This window comes from Cucumis melo, chromosome 10, assembly GCF_025177605.1.
Source record: "Cucumis melo cultivar AY chromosome 10, USDA_Cmelo_AY_1.0, whole genome shotgun sequence".
Taxonomy (NCBI): Eukaryota; Viridiplantae; Streptophyta; class Magnoliopsida; order Cucurbitales; family Cucurbitaceae; genus Cucumis; species Cucumis melo.
The window spans coordinates 9984936-9996675 of NC_066866.1; the positions used below are offsets into that span (position 1 = coordinate 9984936).

Below are 11740 nucleotides of genomic sequence, written 5' to 3' on the forward strand. Positions count from 1 at the left end.
ATATTAATTTGTGTGAATATTAAATGTCTTTTATTTGAGTAGTTGAAAAGTGGAAAGTACGAAGGCTTGAAGAAAAACAACTCTCACACATACATGTAGTAGAACAGAGTATGCTCATTTGGCCGAAGAGATGGTAAAGTTCATTATTGTACTTCAATTTTGCTTCCATATCGTATATGTGGTTTCATTGTATAAATCTCATTTTGTAGAGAAAAAGTAGTTCAGATCCAACTTCAGTCACAAGGGTTGCATTATAGACTAAAGCAAACAAAAGGAAGGATGGACAACTAGTAAATCCACAAGTTGCTGAGACACTCGTATGTTTTCTTAAGGATGGCTTAAAAAAGTTTATAATTAAGCATCTTTTTGTTGGGGAGTTGAGATTAAGTTTATATGCATTGTCCTTATATTTTACAATCTTGGAAATGGGGAGTTGAGATTAAGTCTTTATGCATTGGATGTTTCTTGCTGGATGATTCTTGTTGCTCTTATTGAATGTTTTTAATTACATATGTCTAGAGTATGTGAAAGTAAAATGGCCTTAGACTTTACAATCTTCTATCTCTTTGAAAGTGGTTGACATACACTAGAAGAAATCTAGCCATTAATGTCAGTTGAAAAAAATGAAAACAGAGATTTAATGTCGGTTTTCAAAAAGCGGATGTTTAATGTCGGTTTAAAACCGACATTAATGAGAGAGCTTTAATGTCGGTTTAAAACCGACATTAAACATCTGCCTTTTGAAAAGCGACATTAAAGCTATGATAATTTTTTTTCAGAAAAAATTAAATATTTCTCTCTCTTACTTTACCCTTTCTCATGCCACACGATTTCTTCCTCACTTTCAATTTCTTTCTTCTCTTTTCAATCTCATCTCACTTTCTTCCCTCCATTCTTCAAACAGCCTCTGCGGTCACCACCATCGTCATCCCTCGTGCCCAGCTCATGACCAGTCGTCGTCGAATATTCAAAGAGAAGAAACGGACACCTAAAAAAAGCTTATAAACTCTCTATTCTATGCGATGCTGAAGTTGCTTTGATCATCTTTTCCACTCGAGGCAAGCTCTACAAATTCGGCAGTGCTGGGTATTCTTTTCCTGTACTTTTTTTTTCCTTTTATTTTCACACAATTTTTTTATTAATTTTTTATAAATATTTTCTTTCTTCAATTTGGATAACCCACCCTCCCCCTGCCCTTCTCGCAGCTTTCATTTTTTGGGCAAAATTTGATCTGTCTTCTTCTTCTTCATCATCTTTCAGACCTGATCTGTGTATAAATATCAAAACTTTAGGGTTTTTAGTTTCCGCCTCTTTATCATACCCCTTTTTTTTGTCTCGTTTTCTTTTCACCCTTTAATCCTTTGGTAATTAATGAGATCTCCATTATTATATATATTTAACTGAGTTTTGATTTGTGTGTGTGTGTGTTAGTACTTCCAAAACATTGGAGCGATACCAACGTTGTTGCTTCTCTCCTCAACACAATTTTGCTGAACGAGAAACCCAGGTTTTGCTTCTAATTCTTTTTTCTTTTTTTTTTTCAAAACTTTTCACAACGTAATTATATATATATATATATATATATATATATATATATATATATATATATACACTGCTTTGTTTCTAGATGTGTTTTCTTCAACTCAACAACTCTCTACCCTCTAATTTTTCTTTTTCGCCCTTTTCTAATTTGCTTTCCTTTAACCCCTAATGTCGTTCTTTAAAAAATTTCTTCTTCTTCTTCTCTCTCTCTCTTGAATATTTTACTAAATTGTACGAGCATGATACATTTTGTAATACTACTTTTTCACACACACATAGATATATCTTAAAATCATAGGATGTTTCGAAAATAGTGGGTTGCACAATATAGTGTAAGTAGTAGATCAAATATATTTTAAAAGTTAAACAAAGAGAACAGAAAACTAATCAAACGAACTATGTTCGTAATTGGGAATTAGAAACTTATAATACATGTCTTTTTTTTCAAAAAAAAAAAAGTTTGGTTATTATCAATATATTTATCCTTTTGATTTTCTTAAATACGGAGTTTAATTCGGAAACATTCTTTTCAGATAAAAAATTAACCAAATATAAGAAACCAGTTGTTAAAATATAACCAAGACTTCAAAATGCTGTAGAAATTTATATAGAAAATGAATACGTTTTTTTTTAATATAAAAAAAATTGAACCCTAATGACACAAATCACAACCCATCATGGAAGGGAAAGCCTTATAACACATTTATTTAGACCATTTTTTTTCAAATGTCTGACTACTTAGGTGATCAAGATTAATGCAAATCTATTTGGATTGTACTTCAAAATTAAAATGTTTCATATGTGTGTGTGAATGTAGTTGAAGTACCGGTTTAGTTAAAATTAGGAACGACAGAGCCAATACGACAGAGATTGTTGCGCTATGAAATTAGTTGAGAAGAATGTAAACTGTCTAAAAAAGAGTAAAAAAGCATAACCGAAATTATCTTGCTTCTTAGTCAACTGCAACGAATCAAAGGTTGGATAGAAACTTTTTGGTCATGGGAGACCCTACATTTCTTAGATAATCTAAAACCATCAATCTTCGCAACTAGTTTTTGTCTTTTTGTACAATAGTGTTCTTTGAGCGTTACGATATTATATATGATGTGTCTACCCTCACAAGAAAATCTAGTAGAATTGTATACGAAGAATGTAGCTTTCTTCTTTACTTCTTACTCAAACGTCTTTTTTCTTTTTTCATATGGGTATTGAAGTGACTGCTCCCTTTGATGGTGCATTTGATTTTATGGAACTTTGTTATGACATTTGATTTTATTTTGAAAGAAATATGCTTTCATGCTTGATAAGTTAATAGCTTCAACATGAAAGTTAATGACCAAATGTTGGCTGATGGAAAGAACCAAATAAAGCATGCCTTTGGAAATTAATGCTATATTCATAAAATAAAAAAAAAAAAAAAAAAAACAATGACGAATTGGAGTTTTTGATTGAGAATCGAAAATAATGAGGTAGTGTTCTGTTGATTTTTATAGCATATGCTCTATTATAAATATATGTAAAACTTTTTCAGTAGGCTACTTAATTTAGTATTTCGATGTAGCTTATTTTGATGACTAACGTACAAATAGTACAAAGGAAGCTTTTGAGAAAGTCGTTTTCATCAAAACTCAGAAGACTAATGCTCGAAGAGAGGGTAGTTACCTTTTCATATATTGGGTTTTAACTGTTTTTTTGTGAAGATGTGCATTCTTAATAGTGTTAGCTTCTCTTATTTGAGTCAATTTCAATGTTCTTTTAATTACTGTAAAGAAATTTTTGAATGTTTCAGTAGTCAAATTAAATGGTTTATTTTGATATTGCTTGTAGAATGATTGAAGATATATCAGGTTGAAAGCGAAGCGATTGTGTAGATAGCCAGACTATTGTTGAAGGTTGAAGACTGAGAAGACGTTTAGAATTTCTTGTTAAAGTCTTGTATGAGGATCTTGTTTCATGTACTGTGTAGAATGTATATATAAATATAATATTAAGATTCCATTTTGTGTATACAAATGTAAAAGACAAATATTATAGTTTTAAAAATAATTTAATTTTATTGATTTGTTGGAGTGAGGAAAATATTTATCTACATGAACTCAATGTCGGTTTATAAAAAATAGACATTAATGAAACAATTTAATAAAAATAAAATTGAAAAAATGGGCCCAGAACAAGGCAAAAATGTCGTTTTTAAACTGACATTAAAGAGGACTTTAATGTCGGTCTAGAAACGACATTAAAGGCATATTTAGTGTCGGTTTAAAAATGACATTAAAGATATTTTTAATGTTGGTTCTAAACTGACATTAAAGGTCAACCGACATTAAAGGTCTTCAATAACATCACCAAAGATGTCGGTTTATAACCGACATTGAAGGCCTTTAATGTCAGTTCTTAACCGACATTAAAGGCCTTTAATAACGCTCGCAAAGATGTCGGTTGCCAACCGACATTAAAGACCTTTAATGTCGGTTTAACCGACATTAAAAACCAAATTTCTTGTGGTATACTTTGTTGGAGTCGTTACCTTGACGGATAGAGTACTAAGTTTGAGATGGTGGGGGGGTAGAGATTAGGTCTTCATGCATTGGATGTTTCTTGTTGTATGTTTTTTATTGCTTTTGTCGAATGTTTTTAATCACATATCTGTAGAGCATGTGAAAGTAAAATGACCTTACACATTATAATCTTCTTTCTCTTTGATTCTCTTTGAAAGGCGTTGACATATTATACTTTGTTGGAGTAGTTAAGTTGAAAGGTAGGGTACTGAGTCTGAGATCGTGTGAAGGGGGTTTGAGATTAAGTATTTATGCATTAGATGTTTCTTGCTAGATGTTTCTTATTGCTCTTGTTAAATGTTTTTAGTTACATGTGTGTAGAGTATGTGAAAGTAAGATGGCCTTATACTTTACAATTTTCTTTCTCTTTGAAAGTGGTTGACATATTGTATTTTGTTGGAGTAGTTACGTTGAAGAGTAGGGTAATAAGTTTGAGATCGTGGGAGAGGGGTTGAGATTAAGTCTTTATGCATGAGATGTTTCTTATTGCTCTTGTTGAATGTTTTTAATTACATATGTGTAGAATATGTAAAAGTAAGATGGCCTTAGACTTTACAATCTTCTTTCTATTTGAAAGTAGTTAACATATTATACTTTGTTTGAGTAGTTACGTTGAAGGGTAGAGTTCTAAGTTTGAGATCGTCGAGGGTTGAGATTAAGTTTTTATGCATTGTATGTTTCTTGTTTGATGTTTCTTGTTGAATGTTTTAAATCACATATGTGTAGAGTATGTGAAAGTAAGATGGCCTTAGACTTTACAATCTTCTTTCTCTTTGAAAGTGGTTGACATATTGTACTTTGTTCGAGTAGTTAATTTGAAGGGTAGGGTACTAAGTTTGATATCGAGGGGAAGGGGGTTGAGATTAAGTCTTTATGCATTGTATGTTTCTTGCTTGATGTTTCTTGTTGCTCTTGTTGAATATTTTTATTTACACATTTGTAGAGTATGCGAAAGTAAAATGCTTCACAATCTTCTTTCTTTTTTAAAGTGGTTGACATATTGTACTTTGTTCGAGTAGATACGATGAAGGGTAGGGTATTAAGTTTAAGTTGAGGGGAGGGGGTTGAGATTAAGTCTTTATGCATTAGATGTTTCTTGCTGGATGTTTCTTGTTTCTCTTGTTGAATGTTTTAAGTTACATATGTGTAAAGTATGTGAAAGTAAGATGGCTATAGACTTTATAATCTTCTTTTTCTTTTAAAGTGCTTGCTAAGTTTAAGATTAAGAGGGGGGCGGGGGAGAGAGAGGGGGTTGAGATTATGGCTTTATGCATTGCATATTTCTTGCTGGATGTTTCTTGCTGCTCTTGTTGAATGTCTTTAGTTACATATGTGTAGAGTAAATGAAAGTAAGATGGCCTTAGACTTTACAATCTTCTTTCTCTTTGAAAGTTGTTGACATATTGTACTTTATTTGAGTAGTTACATTGAAGGGTTGGGTATTAAGTTTTAGATCAGGAGGAGGGGGGTTGAGATTAAGTCTTTATACATTTAATGTTTCTTGTTGGACGTTTCTTGTTGCTTTTGTTGAATGTTTTTAGTTACATATGTGTAGAGTGTGAAAGTAAGATGCTCTTAGAGTTTACAATGTTCTTTTTCTTTGAAAGTGGTTGACATACTGTACTTTGTTCAAGTAGTTAGGTTGACGGGTAGTGGACTAAGTTTGAGATCGGGGGAGAGAGTTGAGATTAAGTCTTTATGTATTGAATGTTTCTTGCTGATGGTTTCTTGTTGCTCTTGTTCAATGTTTTTAGTTACATATGTTTAGAGTATGTGAAAGTAAGATGGCCTTAGACATTACAATCTTGGCCTTAGACATTACAATCTTCTTTCTCTTTCAAAGTGGTTGACATATTGTATTTTGTTGGAGTAGTTACATTGAAGGGTAGGGTATTAAGTTTGAGATTAGGGGTTGAGATTAAGTCTTTATGCATTGGATGTTTCTTCCTAGATATTTCTTGTTGCTCTTGTTGAATGTTTTTAATTACATATGTGTGGTGTATGTGAAAGTAAGATGGCCTTAGACTTGACAATCTTCTCTCTTTGAAAGTGGTTGACATATTGTACTTTGTTGGAGTAGTTACGTTGAAGGGTAGGGTACTAAGTTTGAGATTGGCAGGAGGGGGTTGAGATTAAGTCTTTATGCATTGGATGTTTCTTGTTGCTCTGAAATATTGTTTTTATATATTGCTTGTCACTAGGAGCGCATCGAACAAACAGAGATTGAGACTACAATTTTAACAACTAACGTGGTTGATAATGCTTTGAATAAAGTTCTTGGTCATGACTGTGGTCATGTAAGAGGATTTGGGTTTGGTGTGAACCATTCAAAACTATCTCTTTTGTCTCAACAAGATCACACTTATAATATTTGAAGATGAAGTAGGAAATGATTGAAATGAAAGCAATGAAAGGCAAAATGATAGAAATGAAAGCACTTATATCTTATTTAAAGAAACAGGTTTTTCTAGGTTGAACCAAGTGAGGAGCTTGCAAATGATACTGCAAGTGTGCTTAAGCGAATAAATATTCCTCTAAGTTGTCCAATGTCTTCTCCATCGATAAATTTATTTGTAATAGGATGGAAATTGTTTATGATGTCATTATTTTCTTATTCTAGTATCTCATATTTATCTTTTGACAGAGTATCAATAGCAACAGTTAAATTAAGTGCAAGTTATTAGATTGGTATGACTTTGGAGAGATTGTTGCTGAAGGAAGATGGTTTTCTAATGATCCAGCAGCTTTAGTTCATCATGTTCCTATTGGTCCACATGCAATTAGAGTATGGATTTGATGTAGAAAAGAAACCAAAAACATATTTATATCATGTATTGAAGAAGCTTTATGAAGTACAATTGCATGGTCATCTGATAATGTAACCATTGGTATGTTATCTAATTCTAATCTTTTTTATCTACATTTGTTAAAGATTTTTATACTTGTTTAATTAATGTCCACTATTATTGTTGTCTATATAATCATACATTGATATATGTTTTATAAATTTATGTAGGTGAACGAAATGATATCTTAGCTAGAGGACTAAAGAACCAATGATGATAGTTAACTCATACCTATAATATAATCTTGAACACTTACGGTGAACTTTGTTTGTATTTTGAGGGTTACTTTGTGTTGTTGGTACATTTACTAAATACTTTATTTACCTTCGTATCATTTAGACTGCAACATTAATTAAGTAAATTACTAAGTACTTTATTTTATAATTTTAATACATTATGAATGGAAGTTATTAGTATTCATTTTGCTATGTAGTAATTATGTATCTAGATTTAACTAAAGTTGAATCCTTGAACTAAAATTTATCAAAAGCTAATTAATTCAAAAATTATTTTTGAAAAATAAGTTAGCACTTTCATAGCCATAAGTTAAAGCTATAGAAATATTTATATAGCCAGAAACGAAATGGTATCAAAAGGTTATTATAATTATTATAATAATTTAAAACGATTAAATAGCATTATTATAGCTTAATATTACAGATATAAGTACTATATTATAGCGTTGACAAAATGCTATTCTATGTCAAAGATAGCACATTATTAAAGCTATCTAAACTTATTTATAGCTTTAATGAAAAATGCTATCAAATGTTTTTATAGCAACATATATAAGCTATATCTTCATACTCTACAATATCACTCATTATAGCTTCGGAAAAATGCTATAAAAAAGTCCCAAACTTTTAATAACATGGGCCGTCAAGACTTTCGAAAAAGGCTATAAAAAGTCTATTATAGTCATTTTCGTTAGCTATCGTATATGTTATTTCTTGTAGTACAGGAAGAGAATATGAATAAATCGAAAACAAGATGAAGAAAGAGAAGTGACAAATCGTTTGCAATATCAATGGCAAATCTGGAATTTATGAAAGTATTTTACCGGCTTCATGGGCTTTTTAATTTTGCTACATAGGTAGTAGATATTTTTGTGTTTTATTACATTTATAAAAATTAATTAAAATTTATTATAAGAGAGAAAAATGTAGAAATAAGTTAATAAAGAAAAAATTATAAAAGAAAAAATGGAGAAATAAGAACAAGAAAAATAAACAAATATGGAGAGAGAAATATATACTATTAAATAGCATAAAAAAAGGAAAATACTAGATAAATAATAATTGCTGATATGAAGGGAAAAGAAGAGTTAAATAAAAAAAATGTTAAATATAAAGAAATTAAAGATAAATATAAAAAAAATAAAGCTTAGAATAAATTTAACCAAAATAAAATAAAATAAAATAATAAACAACAAGATGTGAAACAAATATGTATAAAAAAAGTTATATATATATATATAAGAAAAGCTTACAAGATAATAAAAAAATAAATATAACATAAAGAAAATTAAGAAAATAAGAACAACAGTAGCTAAAAACAAAGGAAAAATAAATAGAAAATGTTGAAATCCCAAATATTGAATTCTCTTGTTGATTAAAATGTGGATCATTGGGACATAAGCCCTACCATATACTTCCAATTAAGTTAAAGTTTTTTTTTAATGGATTTTTGGTATTCTCGAGAGCTTTTTGAGAAAAAAATGAAGATTCAGGGGTTTGCACTAGTAGAAAAAGGGCCTACGATGACAGTTAAATGCTGTCATAAAAAGCTTTCGTGACAGTTTTTTGCAGTCATTGATGCGGCAGTCATTAAAAGTATTTTATGACAGTTCTACAAACTGTCACGAAATGTGCTTTTCATGACAAAGAATAAATGTCACGAAATACTTATTTTATGACATATTATAACTGTCATTATTTTGATTTGAAGACAGATTATAATTGTCATTATTTAGATTTGATGACAGATAATAACTGTCATTACTAAGTTTTGATGACAGATAATAACTGTCATTGTTTATATTTTATGACACATAATAAATGTTATTATTTATCATTTATGACACTTATTAACTATCATCGTTTCTTCTACCATGACTTTAATTAACTGTCAAGAAAACATTTTCGATGCCACTGTTTTTTAGATTCAAATGTTATAATTCCCTGTTTTTCTTGCAGTAATTTTTATTGAATCCCTGTTTTTCTTGTCGCCCTGCCATTACACAAACCAATACAATCAAAAAATACTATACAACACATCCATATGGACAAAAATGATTAACGATTTAATATATATACTTTAATATATGTACAATTGTTCGTACAATTGTTCGTACAATGTTTGTACAATGAAGCAATTAACATATATGTTTTGGTACGGACAAGCTATTTAAATAAGTACATTTGAACCAAAATTTGGCTACCAAACCTACAAAAAGGCCTATAAATCAATCAATTGCAGCAAATATGGTTTCACTGCTTCAATGGATTCTTGCAAAACCTAACAAGAAAAGAAAATTATGATTGTAGCTCAGAATAAGACTTATTATAAAGACAGAAAATAGGGTAAACACCCACAACGGATAATGCTACAGTTAAACATTTTTTATTAAAAAATCAGTAACAAACAGAACTTAATATAAAGATAAATGAAATAACACAAATATCCACAAAACAACAGTCATTAGTCCTAATTAATCATAAACCAATAACAACCAGGATGACAAGAATGACATATACCCAACTGACCACAATCAACAAAAAAACTACCCACAAAACTATGTACCCCTTCCTCCATCCATCCCTCTCACACACACTTTAAATTCAAACTTAAAGAATGTTTCTCATGGTCAAAAAATCTAGAAGTACAGGATGTTTGAGCATTCTATGTTTCTCTTAAAACCATATATATATTTAGTACTTCAATGAGAGTGATAAAATAACGTTGTATATAGAACATCTTCTATCATAGCAACTATTCTCAAACATCCTAATAATGCAGAGCCAAAAAGAATGATGATTAGTTTCGCTTTAATGCAAGACATACTCCTTTACTGTATTTCAACTCGGTATTCCACCTAATTCATGATAACAAACTCCTTTACTGTAACAACTCAAGCATCAGTCACAGCTAGCAATTCAAGTAATGTTTTCACACGGAGTACCATCAGTCTAATAATAAAGAATGAAAAGAAAAAACAAAAAGTAAACATTTACGGAACAATCTTCAACGTGATATAGCAACATCTAGCTATACACCATAAATAAACAATCCTTAGTCGCAATCCAACATAATTACATAGAGAAATAAACAATGTAGCCATTTCAACAAATCACTACGGTTCTCACCTGCTCAGAAAGATAAAGCCGTTGTCGATTCTTATATGTCCTTTCTGACCTCTTAACAATCTTTATAGTTCTGTTCCGAATGGAAGAAACAATAAATAATGGTTAATTTAATAACAAAACACAAGTACAAATAGAAAGGTTTAATATTTAATGGATTATCCTTAGAAAAATGGTAGATAGTAGGAACGTATATCCAGACAACAACATTACTTTATATGGTATCCAAATTCTGCAGACCATTTAAAATGTTATTAAGTGTAGTTTCACACTTGAATACTAAAACTTCCATAAATTCTTTTCGACCTGCACGAGCAGTAATCTAGGCCAATATTTAAAGAAGAAAACAAAAATATATTATAAATTGATAGGCTATTAAAGGCGTAGAGAATAAAGGTTAACCTAATACTAAAATCAGAATGAATGGAACTTCTTATGCTATAGAAGATATAAGAAGTTTACTTGCATAAAATATAAATGTGAATGGTACAATACTAAAGTATAATATGATCGAACTTCATAAATATATACACGTCAAAGGATAAACCTTTAGTATTTATAAGAGGGTTGTGTTATTGATAATATTAATTTGTTATAAACAATAAATACCATAACTCCATTCTTTTTACAACAACATAGGCACTACAATTTGAAAACTTTCAGTACATTCAACAAAGTAAATATTAGAATCAAGAATTATCAAGGGTTACCTAGATACCGACGCCATGACTAGAACATCAGTTTCAACAATCTGTTTCAAAAGTAACCTCAGAAACCATGATCTTCAATGGCAAGTCCAACCGAATGAAATGCCAAAATTCTGCAATTACATAACCCCCACCAACATATCTTAATAATCAAAACAAAGCAAAAACGACGTGAAACTTAAGACCTAAACCAAAAAAAAATCCTTTTTTTCATTTCAATGGACACAAGAAATTACATAAAGCATATGTTAGATCATCAAATGAGTGGTAATTGCTACTCCACACTCAACATAAAAGAAAAGGGCATTTGCAGTAACTAAAAATTGAAAATTTCAGCATTTTCAAAGTGAAAAGTCAGCAAAGAGGCATATTGGATGGAAAATTGTGAAAAAACAAACGGACCCAAGTGAGAAAATGAAGAAAACTTAATGGGAACCATTGTGCACAATTGGAGAAACCTTGCTAAAATAGGCCTTGGTCTTGGTCTATCCTCTGGATCAATACAATATGATAGAACAATGAAAAGTGACAAAAGAAAAATATATTGTGAGGGGAAATTGTTTGGTAGAGAGACAAGTGACAAAAAGAGACAAAAAGAAAGGTGAATAGAGAAATGAAAGGAACTTCTATATTGAATAGAAGAGATGCACTAGTACAATAGAATCGGGAAAAAACATTGTGGCTAAAACCATTAAGGTTATTATGATCGAATTTAGAGATAAATA

General features: G+C 30.4%; 2 long non-coding RNA genes across 3 annotated transcripts; one reads left to right on the plus strand and one right to left on the minus strand.

Annotated features, from left to right (window-relative positions):
• The first annotated feature begins 825 nt into the window (after window positions 1–825).
• Window positions 826–3602, plus strand: LOC127151327 (uncharacterized). Its single transcript, XR_007824228.1, has 3 exons — window positions 826–1086; window positions 1432–1507; window positions 3370–3602. It is a non-coding gene; the product is annotated as an uncharacterized LOC127151327 (long non-coding RNA).
• Window positions 3603–9227: 5625 nt separating this feature from the next.
• On the minus strand, window positions 9228–11444 carry LOC127151148 (uncharacterized). 2 transcript variants are annotated; one of them, XR_007823910.1, is made up of 4 exons: window positions 11019–11388; window positions 10581–10630; window positions 10312–10381; window positions 9228–9463 (listed from the first exon to the last, which is right to left on the minus strand). It is a non-coding gene; the product is annotated as an uncharacterized LOC127151148 (long non-coding RNA). The 2 variants fall into 2 exon arrangements; XR_007823911.1 differs by lacking the exon at window positions 10581–10630 and having other exon boundaries at window positions 11019–11444.
• Between the last annotated feature and the right edge of the window lie 296 nt (window positions 11445–11740).